Consider the following 13,975-nt stretch of genomic DNA (forward strand, 5'->3'; position numbering starts at 1 on the left):
TAACAGACGACTCGTAAGGGAAGCATCTTTGTGGGTCCACAATTACATCATTGTGCACAAGTATAATGCTGTAGCCCTCGCTCGTACATTTATAAGTCCCAGTCCGCCCTCAAGCGGAGGGAGGGTAAGTGTTTCGTAGCGGACTTTGAATAGGTTTCCGGCGGTAAGGTAATATCCAAACGCTGCTTGCAGTCTGTGTGCCATCGCTGTCGGTATCGGTAGGACCTCGGCCATGTGGATCATCTTAGTTGCCACGTGATGTTTGAGGTATTCCACACGCTGTAGGAGATCCATCCGTCGAAGTAAGTTCCGGCGAACTTCTGTGCGTATGGCCTGTAGTAATCGTGCATAGTTCATGGCAGCCGTGCGGCGCACATCCTGTGTAAATGTTATGCCCAAGAACCGGATCTTGTTAACTAGTGGGAGTGGGGCTAAAGCGTCCTCCTGTAGACCTCTCCCAATGGGCATCGCTGCCGACTTGGCCACATTCATGAGGCCGCCCGCTGCCAAACCATAGCGATTGGTCCATTGTATCACCGATCGTACCTCGTCACCAGATCGGACAAGTAATAGAAGGTCATCAGCATATATCCTGCAGTGAAAGGTGTGATCCCTCAATGACATGCCCGAGAGCCTGTTTTTCAACCCTCCGACAAGTGGTTCGAGTGCGATCGCGTAAAGGATCATGGAGAGAGGGCATCCTTGGCGAACTGACCGTCGGATCGGAAAGGGACCCGCAATCCGTCCATTTACCAATACACGGGATGCAGCTCCACGGAAAAGGCGCTGAAAGATGTCGAGAAAGTCAGGCGGGAAGCCCATGCGGGCCATAACGGACAGAAGGAACTTGTGGTGAACTCTATCGAAGGCGTGGTCGAAATCAATGGAGATCAGAGCAGCTCGAAGGCGACAGGATGTGGCGATGGCTATTAAATCCCTGCATTCACTGGTGGCCGTTTGCATGTTGGTCACTCCGCCCTGTGTCGTTTGCTCCATTGAGAGGAGTAGGGGCAGAACCGTCTTCATGCGGCTGGCGAGTAGTCGGGCGAAGATTTTATAGTCAGAGTTGAGCATTGTAATGGGCCTGTAGTCCTCGACCGTCCGACCTCTGGAAGGCTTGTGTATCGGTTTTAGGAGACCTTCAACGAATGCAGGTGGCACGTGAGAACCGGGGGTCATCAGTTCTTGGTACATGATGATCCATCGGGGCATCATGAGATCGCGGAAAGTACGATAAAACTCGAGCGGCAGTCCGTCTGGCCCGGCAGATTTGTTGAGTGCTCCCTTGTTAAGTGCGTCCTCGATGTCGTCTCGTGTAATCCCACCTAACAGCGTCGCCGCTGCTGCATTGTCGAGGGTGTGCGACACGTGCTGCAGTATGTCGTGATCGTCCGCTCCCTCGTCCTCTGTATTCACCTCGTCGAAAACCGGCGATAGTGATCTGCGAAGGCTTCTGTAACTGCCGCCTGAGTCATTACGACCCTACCACCTGGCAATACGAGGTCCGTGATCAGCTGTTGTCGGCGTCGGCGGCTGTCGAGCACGATGTGATGCATAGACGGGTTTTCTCCTTCCACTCGGTCTTGACGTCGCGATCGCACTACGACCCCCTCCAAACGTTTCCTCGTAAGAGACAATATTTTTACCTTTAATTCGGCGGCTTTCCATTTGTCGGTTTGGAGATGGTGGTTGGCTGTCGAGTTCGCGAAGCATCGTGTAATAAAAGTCCAATGTGTGACGATGCCAAGCTGCGATATCTTTTCCGAATTGTGTTAGCACACGCCGAAAAGCTGGTTTTGCACAGTCCACCCACCATGCTAGAGTCGATGGGTATCGGGGAAGACGACGTTCGCAATCCAGCCATGTGTTGGCGATAATCTGACGGCATTCCGGGGCTTGAAGACGTGCCACATTCAGCTTCCAGGGTCCTCGGCTGCGCCATATCCGCTGCTGTTGTAGAGTGAGTGTGCATATGAAAGCGCTATGATCGGAGAAGGCAAGCGGCCAACGTTCGGCGTCCAATACTCCCGGCGCTAGAGCTCGTGATACATAAATGCGGTCTAGGCGTCTGGCGGAGTGACTAGTAAGGTACGTCGGCCCGGGACGTTCACCGTGCACTGTCTCCCACGTGTCGGTCAGAAGCAGATCTCGAACCAGGAGCCGAAGTTCTTGACAAGTCGAGAAATGTGGGACTTGGTCTTTGGGGTGGAGCACACAGTTAAAATCGCCCCCGAAGATATATTGCTCGAAGCGGCTGATAAAGAGGGGGGCGATATCCTCCGAGTAGAACAGCGATCGTTCGCGGCGTTGGTCAGTTCCTGATGGAGCGTAAATGTTAATGATGCGCGTTCCCAGTGCTGTGATCGCCAGCCCCCTTCCTGACGGAAGGTAAGTCTCTTCTTCGATGGCAATTCCGTCGCGCACTAGTATTGCCGTACCGCTGCCATTCCGGTCCGCCGGTGACACGTATGTCACATAACCGTAGAAAACGGGGAGGGCCGCTATATATACTTCTTGCAACAGGGCAATGTCTACATCCGAAGAACGAAGCATCTCACGCAGCAACTGGATCTTCACTGCCGTTCGTATCGTGTTGACGTTAAGCGTGGCGATACGATAAGCTTGTTGCCGAACCGCAGGTGTTAAGTTATCCAGTAAGACTGGAATGACCTATGACGCTTCTGACTGTATTGACACCTCCGCATCCCCCCAAACCTCACCGGCAGTCCTTGCTAGAGAGCCGGCGCCAATGGCGTGGGCCCTGTTGGCGTAACTTGCATGGTTCCGTTGTCGTCGTGGTCATCCGCCCACGTCGGGGAAATGAAAGTAAGATTGGCCTCCCTAGCTTCCTCAGGACACGGCATGGGTGCTTGCATTCCAGAAGGTGGTGGGCAGCATCTGTCCTGCAGCTCGGCATCCGATTTTGCCACTGTAGATACATGTGGTTTGTCCTCAGTTTCGTTCGATGGTGCCACACTGCAGCAAATGGCGGCTACCTCTGTGGTAGCGTCGTCATTGAAGGTGGAATCGTCATCCTCTGGAGGCTGTGTCGCATGCCGTTCGGAAGTTGCTCTACGCCTCCGCTTCCGTCGCTTCGGAGAGCGTTGCTTCCTGGTGTGTCCTTCTGTGTCAGACGATGGCAAAGATTCACGACGTTCCGGCACAAAGGCAGCCGTAGGTACAATAAGTGAGTCTACGGCCATGCTATCGTCATGTATGTTGTTATCAGTCGACGGGGGCGGCGGCATCGGAGTTCAATCCGTATCTGGTGGAGCGGGTGTGTCATCGTCGCCCTGTATTGGAGCATGGAGCCGCGACCCAGCAGTGGATGTCGGCTGTCGTGGTGAAGTGGTAGCTGTCGTAAGGGCTGCTGCATAAGTCACAGGAAGCAGCGTCGGCTGCGATGGCGGGTCCGCTTCAGCCGGCGGCAGTTGAGTGATGCGACGTTGCATACATTCTGATCTGAGGTGTCCCTCCTTCCCACAACCAGAGCAGTTCTTCGGTTGCCCATCGTAGATGACGATGGCACGGCAGCCACCGATATTCAGATATGAAGGCACAAGTCTTTTAAGTTCTATTCGAACCTGGCGGACGCCGTTCAGCACAGGATATGTCTGGAATTGCGTCCATTTTTCCGCAATATGATCATGGACCGCGCCGTAGGGGCGCAGCGCTGTCACGACGTCCACCGCCGGTAGTTCGAAAGGAAGTTCGAAAATTCTGATCGTGCGAAGTCCCATGCCAGACTAATCGACGTGCACAGTCTCCACATTGCCATCAGCATGGCAGAAACGGAGGCCCTGTTTCGTGTCCCGAAGGATCCGTTCACATGTTGCGTCGTTGATGATCTTGACATACACGATACTACTCACAATGGACAAGTGAATGCCGAGAATGTCGGTCGCCGGGATTTTAACTTCTTCTCGTAGAAATCGTTCGACTTCGAGTGCATTGGGCCGTGCAAATTCGTTGCGGAACGTAAATTTGAGCGTCGATTTTCTGTATTGGTGCGCCATAGTGATCTATATGCTGAGTACGGCACGCGCGAAACGGCCGAGTACTATGTAAACAACACGAGAGCTCGCTCCGCGGCAGGAACACAAACAGCGCGTCCTCACCGCAGCACAGCCAAAGGCCAACTAGACACAATACGGGGTTAGCTCGTCGAAGGAAAATAGCTAAGGTTGCACAATTCAACAACACTTGCCGGCTGTTGCACCTGTCGAGCAAGCGCAGCTGCCATGCGCTACCCCCACAAGCGAACATAAACACTCCTGTCACTGACTGCGCGGCGTGTTTGTCAACATTACTCGCCGATGAGGGATTACTTGGGCATCGACAATTCCCGATGTTTACTTCTGAAGAGAAACTAACACACCCTGTGGTCTTTATCAGAGCATTTCGAAATGTTTTACCCCGTACCTGGACTGAAGCCCAGAAAATTAGATTTGTTCTTGGATACACACAGGCTGACTTCTGCTATGAGCTATCGACATGGCGGAACGTTGCCACTATTATGAACAGTTTCAGAGAGCATTTCGGGATAAGTATTGGTCTAAGGCCGTACAAGAGAGGCTCAGACGTGAAGTAATCAACCCAGCTCCGTTCAGCAGCAAGTATAGAAGCTTAAGGGGCTATTTTGAGAAATAGTTGAATGTAAACAGATACTGGACGAACCCGGTATCTAAAGTGCAAGTGCTGAAAATTTTAAAGAGCCGTCTTCCTGCACACATTAGGCAAAAACTCATTACCATCCCGGAACACGGCACCGAATACTTTCTGTCTGTACTGGATGTACGAAGAGAGACCAGTACAATCGAAGCTTGTTAATACGCCGATAGCGACAGAGAGATTTACGGACCAACAAGCAAACAACGGATTCGTAGTACAACACGGATGGTAACCTTACCCCACACATACCTATGACAATGGTAACGGTAATCACAACGGCAATGGAGAAAGCCGTAAATACAAAGTTTTATAGAAAAGAAAAGGGCAAACATTTAGAAAAAAAAACAGTTACAATGGGCGAGTAGCGTATGGCCAACCTGTACAGTATGTACAGACACAAATTGCCGGCAATAATCAGCCGATCGCATGGCAAACGCAAAACAATAACGGAGAACCGAATAACTCACAGATAGTGGAATTCGGCCAGCGAAGTAACACACATATGCCGAATAACACGCAGAGGTAAAGAGAATTTCAGTCGAGACCCTCTCAGACCACTAATTTTCGTAACCAAACATCAGTGGTCAACATGGTGGAAGTTACGCCTAACCTAGAGATCGATGCCACCGCGACGCCGGAAAACTTGAACCGGTCACGGTAGGCTACTGTTCTGTGACCTTGGAGGGGAGTGGGGGCACGAGCTTGGCCGAGACTTGCTTTATCAGATACGACCATGGTAATGATGTGAGAGATGATCAAGGTAATGAGGGTACGCAGAAAAACTAGATAGAGAGCACCCATTGTGTTTGGCACAGGTGTTACGACTAAGTTGATGTCACAGGGATTCTTTCAATAATTGAAGAAACGAGGACGTATACCCAAATTGCCAGTGCAAAATTGCAAGGTACAAACCGCCACTGGTCAGAAATCGAAAGGAGTTAAGATACAAGTTTTAATTCCCATACAATTAGTACAGTTTTCTGTACGATGCAATTTTTTGATAGCAGAGAAATTAATAGTTGATTGTTTAATCGGTATGGATACATTTAGGGCATACCAAGTACTAATGGAAATAGGAAAAGGCCAATATCATTTCACTGTAAATAACCATTTATTTGTAACAGACCTAACAAGGGGAATTCCTCATAGATGTAAAACTGAAGTTACTTACGATTTTGAAGTTCAATTGGTATATCCCATAGTTATGTTTGTCAACACATACAGTAACGAGTCAGCAGCAGAAGAAGTAAACGTCGACACAATAAGCACAAAGGCAAGTGAATCAAAGTGCTTGTCTAAAGAATAGCAATCGGAACTTAGGGAACTGATACTTGCTTATATACATGTATTTTTAAAAAATACCAGGTATTATTAAGAATTTCGTGTACAAAATGGAAGTGTATCCTCACAAAACTTTTGTTCTACCTCATACCCTATACCACGGACAAAGAGAGAAGCAATAAGAAAAGAGATTAACAGAATGCTTGAATGGGACATAATACAACCACCATTTTCCCCTAATTGTAGTCCTATCTTGGCTGTGAGTAAGACAGATGGCAAGGTGCGCTTGGTCCTCGACGCACATAACATTAATAAGATTATTGTGCCAGCCCGAACACGTCCAGACAATTTAGAGAAACATCTTATGAAATTATTCAATACTAAATTTCTTACAATAATCGACCGCTGGTCTTCATATTGGCAAATAAAACTACATGATGAAAGTCGGAAGTATACCGCCTACGTATGTGGGGGCAGGAGCTTCGATTTTCAAGTATTACCATTTGGACTGAACGTAAGGGCGGGTGTATTTGTCTCTGCACTTGACAGAGTTCTAGGGCCCGAACTTTCGAGTAAGGTAACAGTATACGTGGACGACCTTTTAGTTGCTACATCCACTTAGGTAGAACACTTAAGATTAATTGAACAAGTACTGAGCCGTTTTTCAGAATATGGAGGAACAGCAAATCTCAAGAAATATAATTTCCGACAACGAAAGGGAAAATTTTTAGGACACAATTTCTTCAGAAGGCATACTGCCATATTCTAAAAAACGTGATTCCATTAGGAATTGCCCTATTCCTCAAAACAAGAGCCAATTAAAGGCATACTGTCATTTTTCAGGAAATTCACCCCTAACCAACTTAATGAACAGTGATTCTCTACTCAATATTCTCCGGAAAAACAGACCTAGAGTATGGGAAAACAATGTCAAACCGATTTCTAAAACATCAAGTGAGCCCTGTTAAATGTTAATATTTTATCTCAACCAGACATGAAGAAAGATTTTTGTTTATGCACAGACACGTCTTCTCACGGACTGGGTGCATGCCTTTTTCAAATAGTAGAATAAGAGGGAAATCTCATCCCTAAAGTAACTAGCTTCGCAAGTCGTACCTTATCCGAAGCTGAACGTTCATATTCAGTCACCGAGTTAGAGGGTTTGGCTGTAATTGGGTCCTTTAAAAGGTTTGAATATTTCCTTTGGGGTTAACACACAAAAACGTGCTGTGACCATCAGTCCCTATTGTTTTTGTTAACTTGTAAATTGCTATACCGACGGATAGCCAGGCGGTGTATGTATCTTGAAGAAATCGATTTTAAAATAGTATACCTAAAAGGAAATCAAATAGTAATGGCTGATGCTCTTTCTCGACTACCACAAGGCTTAAAGGAATTCAATGATCTTCTAGAGCAGGAAGTTGAAATAAGAGTTATGTTGATGGAGGGCAAAACACCATACTATGTGCAAACAAATGGGGCAATTACATCAGGAAGACACACGGTGGAGTAAGGTAAGAGAAAAACTTGCCATTATGGCACTGCAAAATGCACTGATAAAATACACTACTGGCCATTAAAATTGCTACAACAAGAAGAAATGCAGAAGATAAACGGATATTCATTGGAGTAATATATTATACTAGAACTGACATGTGATTACATTTTCACGCAGTTTGGGTGCATAGATCCTGAGAAATCAGTACCCAGAACAACCACCTCTGGCCGTAATAACGGCCTTGATACAGCTGGGCATTGAGTCAAAAAGAGCTTGGATGGCGTGTACAGGTACAGCTGCCCATCAGCTTCGCCACGATACCACAGTTCATCAAGAGCAGTGACTGGTGTATTGTGACGAGTCAGTTGCTCGGCCACCATTGACCAGACGTTTTCAATTGGTGAGAGATCTGGAGGATGTGCTGGCCAGGGCAGCAGACGAACATATTCTGTATCCAGAAAGGCCCGTACTGGACCTGAAACATGCAGTCGTGCATTATCCTGCTGAAATGTAGGGTTTCACAGGGATCGAATGAAGGGTAGAGCCACAGGTCGTAACACATCTGAAATGTAGCGTTCACTGTTCAAAGTGCCGTCAATGCGGACAAGAGGTGACCGAGACGTGTAAACATACCATCACGCCGGGTGGTACGCCAGTATGGCGATGACGAATACATGCCTCCATTGTGCGTTCACCGCGATGCGACCATAATGATGCTGTAAACAGAACCTGGATTCATCCGAAAAAATCACGATTTGCCAATAGTACACCCAGGTTCGTCGTTGAGTAGACCATCGCAGGCGCTACTGTCTGTGATGCAGCGTCAAGAGTAACCGCAGCCATGGTCTCCGAGCTGATAGTCCATTCTGGTGCAAACGTTATCGAACTGTTCGTGCAGACGGTTTTTGTCTTGCAAACGTCCCCATCTGTTCACTCAGGGATCGAGACGTGGCTGCACGATCCGTTACAGCCATATGGATAAGATGCCTGTCATCTCGACTGCTAGCGATACGAAGCCGTTGGGATCCAGCAGGGCGTTCCGAATTACCCTCCTGAAGCCACCGATTCCATATTCTGCTAACAGTCATTGGATCTCGACCAGCGCGAGCAGCAATGTCGCGATACGATAAACCGCAATGTCGATAGGCTACAATCCGACCGTTATCAAAGTCGGAGTTGTGATGGTACGCATTTCTCCTCCTTTTCACGAGGCATCACAACAACGTTTCACCAGGCAACGCCGGTCAACTGCTATTTGTGTATGAGAAATCGGTTGGAAACTTTCCTCATGTCAGCACGTTGTAGGTGTCGCCACCGGCGGCAACGTTGTGTGAATGCTCTGAAAAGCTAATCATTTGCATGTCACAGCATCTTCTTCCTGTCAGTTAAATTTCTCGTCTGTAGCACGTCATTTTTGTGGTGTAGCAATTTTAATGGCCTGTAGTGTAACTAAATATTTCCTGAATCTTAGACGAAGAGTACTACAGGTGACAAGAAAGTGTATTGTTTGCCAGAAAGCAAAACATTCTAACATCTCCAAACACATAGAACTACATCCCATTGTGGCTAATAAACCTCTAGAAAAGGTATCGTTAGATGTGGCAGGACCCTATCCCAGAGGTAAAGGGGGAGTATAATATATAGTAGGCCTGTGTTATATTTTCACTAAATACATAAACTGTATTCTATGCACAAAGTTACAGCTAGTTCAATTATAAGACGAAATAAAGAGGATTATTTTGCAAGAGTAGGAAAACCAGAAGTCATGTTAATAGATAATGTCTCATATTTGGCCGGCCGGGGTGGCAGAGCGGTTCTAGGCGCTATAGTCTGGAACCGCGCGACCACTACGGTTGCAGGTTCGAATCCTGCCTCGGGCATGGATGTGTGTGATGTCTTTAGGTTAGTTAGGTTTAAGTAGTTCTAAGTTCTAGGGGACTGATGACCTCAGATGTTAAGTCCCATAGTGCTCAGAGCCATTTGAACCATTTGTCTCATATTTTGTGGGACGTAAATGGAAATAATTTTTAGATTCCATCCGAATCAAACACATTTTAGTATCCAAATTTCATCCCGAAGCTTCCCCATAGAAAGGGTGTCTAAGGAATTCAACAGGTTTGTGAGGACCTATGTACAGTCGTGCTCAAAGGTATCCGAACGACCTGAATTGCATTTAGCCTGATTCGCATGCAACCCACATAACGCAGCTGTCTAGCAGGTCCTCTAATCACTCCTTGGTACAGTCGTTTAACTATTGATAATGATTCCAAGTCACCACTAGAAAACACTGCTCTGTATCGCAATAACTCAAGATGTAAAGTAATACTATGATACTAAAAATATCAGGGAACACCTTATCACAGGTAAGACTGTCCTTAAGGCTTGTAAGCTCACATTTATTACAATAAATGACATACCTGAAATGTTAACACTCTCATTACCTTATCAGTTAGGAAATGGACGTAGTAATTCTTCGTATTCATGATTTCCTCTTCAAAGTAACAAACCGAACTTATTACTTAACACAAAATGACATTAAAAATTTAAGTTATTCACGACCATCTAGTTGAGAATATGTTGTTGTTGTTGTGGTCTTCAGTCCTGAGACTGGTTTGATGCAGCTCTCCATGCTACCCTATCCTGTGCAAACATCTTCATCTCTCAGTACCTACTGCAGCCCACATCCTTCTGAATCTCCTTAGTGTATTCATCTCTTGGTCTCCCTCTACGATTTTTACCCTCCACGCTGCCCTCCAATACTAAATTGGTGATCCCTCGAGGTCTCAGAACATGTCCTACCAACCGATCCCTTCTTCTAGTCAAGTTGTGCGACAAGCTCCTCTTCTCCCCAACAATACCTCCTCATTAGTTATGTGATCTACCCATCTAATCTACAGCATTCTTCTGTAGCACCACATTTTGAAAGCTTCTATTCTCTTCTTGTCTAAACTATTTATTGTCCATGTTTCACTTCCATACATGGCTACACTCCATACAAATACTTTCAGAAACGACTTCCTGACACTTAAATCTACACTCGACGTTAACAAATTTTTCTTCTTCAGAAACGCTTTCCTTGCCATTGCCAGTCAACATTTTATATCCTCTCTACTTCGACCATCATCAGTTGTTTTGCTCCCCAAATAGCAAAACTCCTTTACTACTTTAAGTGTCTCATTTCCTAATCTAATTCCCTCAGCATCACCCGACTTAATTCGACTACATTCCATTATCCTCGTTTTCTTTTGTTGATGTTCATCTTATACCCTCCTTTCAAGACACTGTCCATTCCGTTCAACTGCTCTTCCAAGTCCTTTGCTGTCTCTGACAGAATTACAATGTCATCAGCGAACCTCAAAGTTTTTATTTCTTCTCCATGGATTTTAATACCTACTTCTTGAAGTCTGAGGGAAATTCGCCTGTCTCATACATCTTGCTCACCAGATGGTAGAGTTTTGTCAGGACTGGCTCTCCCAAGGCTGTCAGTAGTTCTAATTCAATGTTGTCTACTCCGGGGGCTTTGTTTCGACTCAGGTCTTTCAGTGCTCTGTCAAACTCTTCACGCAGTATCATATCTCCCATTTCATCTTCATCTACATCCTCTTCCATTTCCATAATATTGCCCTCAAGTACATCGCCCTTGTATAGACCCTCTATATACTCCTTCCACCTTTCTGCTTTCCCTTCTTTGCTTAGAACTGGGTTTCCATCAAAGCTCTTGATATTCATGCAAGTGGTTCTCCTTTCTCCAAAGATCTCTTTAATTTTCCTGTACGCAGTATCTATTTTACACCTAGTGAGTTGAGCCTCTACATCCTTACATTTGTCCTCAAGCCATCCCTGCTTAGCCATTTTGCACTTCCTGTCGATATCATTTTTGAGACGTTTGTATTTCTTTTTGCCTGCTTCATTTACTTCATTTTTATATTTTCTCCTTTCATCAATTAAATTCAATATTTCTTCTATTACCCAAGGGTTTCTACTAGCCCTCGTCCTTTTACCTATTTGATCCTCTGCTGCCTTCACTATTTCGTCCCTCAAAGTTACCCATTCTTCTTCTACTGTATTTTTTCCCCCATTCCTGTCAATTGTTCCCTTATGCTCTCCCTGAAACTCTGTACAACCTCTGGTTCTTTCAGTTTATCCAGGTCCCATCTCCTTAAATTCCCACCTTTTTGCAGTTTCTTCAGTTTTAATCTACAGTTCATAACCAATAGATTGTGGTCAGAGTCCACATCTGACCCTGGAAACGTCTTACAATTTAAAACCTGGTTCCCAAGGCTCTGTTTTACCATTATATAATCTATCTGATACCTTTTAGTATCTCCAGGGTTCTTCCATCTATACAACCTTCTTTCATGATTCTTAAACCAATGTTAACTATGATTAAGTTATGCTCTGTGCAGAATTCTACCAGGCGGCTCCCTCTTTAATTTCTTAGCCCCAATCCATATTCACCTACTATGTTTCCTTCTCTCCCTTTTCCTACGGTCCGCAGCTCGTGGTCGTGCCGTAGCGTTCTCGCTTCCCGCGCCCGGGTTCCCGGGTTCGATTCCCGGTGGGGTCAGGGATTTTCTCTGCCTCGTGAGTGGGTGTTATGTTATGTCCTTAGGTTAGTTAGGTTTAAGTAGTTCTAAGTTCTAGGGGACTGATGACCATAGATGTTAAGTCCCATAGTGTTCAGAGCCATTTGAACCATTTTTCTTTTCCTACGCTTGAATTCCAGTCACCCATGACTATTAAATTTTCGTCTCCCTTCACTACCTGAATAATTTCTTTTGTCTCATCATACATTTCATCAATTTCTTCGTCATCTGCAGAGCTAGTTGGCATATTAACTTGTACTACTGTAGTAGGCGTGGGCTTCGTGTCTATCTTGGCCACAATAATGCGTTCACTATGCTGATTGTAGTAGCTTACCCGTACTCCTATTTTCTTATTCATTATTAAACCTACTCCTGCATTACCCCTATTTGATTTTCTATTTATAACCCTGTATTCACCTGACCAAAAGTCTTGTTCCTCCTGCCACCGAACTTCACTAATTCCCACTATATCTAACTTTAACCTATCCATTCCCCTTTTTAAATTTTCTAACCTACCTGCCCGATTAAGGGATCTGACATTCAACGCTCCGATCCGTAGAATGCCAGTTTCCTTTCTCCTGATAACAACGTCCTCCTGAGTAGTCCCCGCCCGGAGATCCGAATGGGGGACTATTTTGCCTCCGGAATATTTTACCCAAGAGGATGCCATCATCATTTAATCAAACAGTAAAGCTGCATGCCCTCGGAAAAATTACGGCTGTAGTTTCCCCTTGCTTTCAGCCGTTCGCAGTACCAGAACAGCAAGGCTATTTTGGTTAGTGGTACAAGGCCAGATCAGTCAATCATCCAGACTGTTGCCCCTGCAACTGAAAAGGCTGCTGCCCCTCTTCAGGAACCACACGTTTGTCTGGCCTCTCAACAGATACCCCTCCGTTGTGGTTGCACCTACGGTACGGCTATCTGTATCGTTGAGGCACGCAAGCCTCCCCACCAATGCCAAGGTCCGTGGTTCATGAGGGGGGGGGGGGGGGGTTGAGAATATGTATGAACTTCAAATGACACGACAAACCGCCTCGTTCTGCATATGGATTCAAACCCAGGTCATGCAGACTGAGCAAAGATTTCGTGACTGACGGATACTAACAGTCATTCCTGATTAGGCATACAGAGAGTGATATACCTCGATTTTAGACAGTATCAATTAGCAAATACCAACTTTAAATTACATAACGCAAATATTTTTAACGGACGCGATTTCCTACCCAGCACCTATTGTCCCTGTTAACGAACTACGAAAGATTTTAAATATAGCTTCTTGACAAGTAACTTATTTGGAATGCCGTGAGGTAAAGCTTTGTGTTGGACAGGTATTCGAACTCAGAACCTAATAAGATAGATATTGAAGCACGATCAACAGTGACATATCGGATTTTCTCGGCAGTAGCTACATGTTTTGACTGAAATGACGAGACGAAACATTAAGTTTTTCCTTCCCAGGACTCCAACCCGGCACCTATCGCTATTATATTCTAGAGAAACCGAACATTAAGTATGGGTTTGTTGCACCAGCAACGACATGTGCCATGTTTGAACTAGAAATAATATGACGAAGAGATCAGTGCTAACTGGGAATAGAGCTTCACACATATCGTTGTTGACTACACACAAAGAGACGTCAGCTACCGAATTTTTCTCCACCAGCAGCTCGGAATAACATCCTTGAACTTACAGTGATCTCGCAAATAGTTTTGTGCCTCACTGGGAGTCAAAAACGTCAAATATCGTCATTGTTGTCAACAAATGAAAATACATTAAAAATCGAAATTATTATCCACCAGCAGATAGGTGTTCTCATGCTAGAACTTGATAATACATAATGAAATCATTAGTGCGGGACCAGGATTCGAGCCCATTCACGTGCAATATGTGGAGATGTTGAGGAATCTGCAGTTTTGAACAAACAACAAATTGTAGCCGA

The sequence above is a fragment of the Schistocerca americana genome, chromosome 8 (genome assembly GCF_021461395.2).
Source record: "Schistocerca americana isolate TAMUIC-IGC-003095 chromosome 8, iqSchAmer2.1, whole genome shotgun sequence".
NCBI lineage: Eukaryota > Metazoa > Arthropoda > Insecta > Orthoptera > Acrididae > Schistocerca > Schistocerca americana.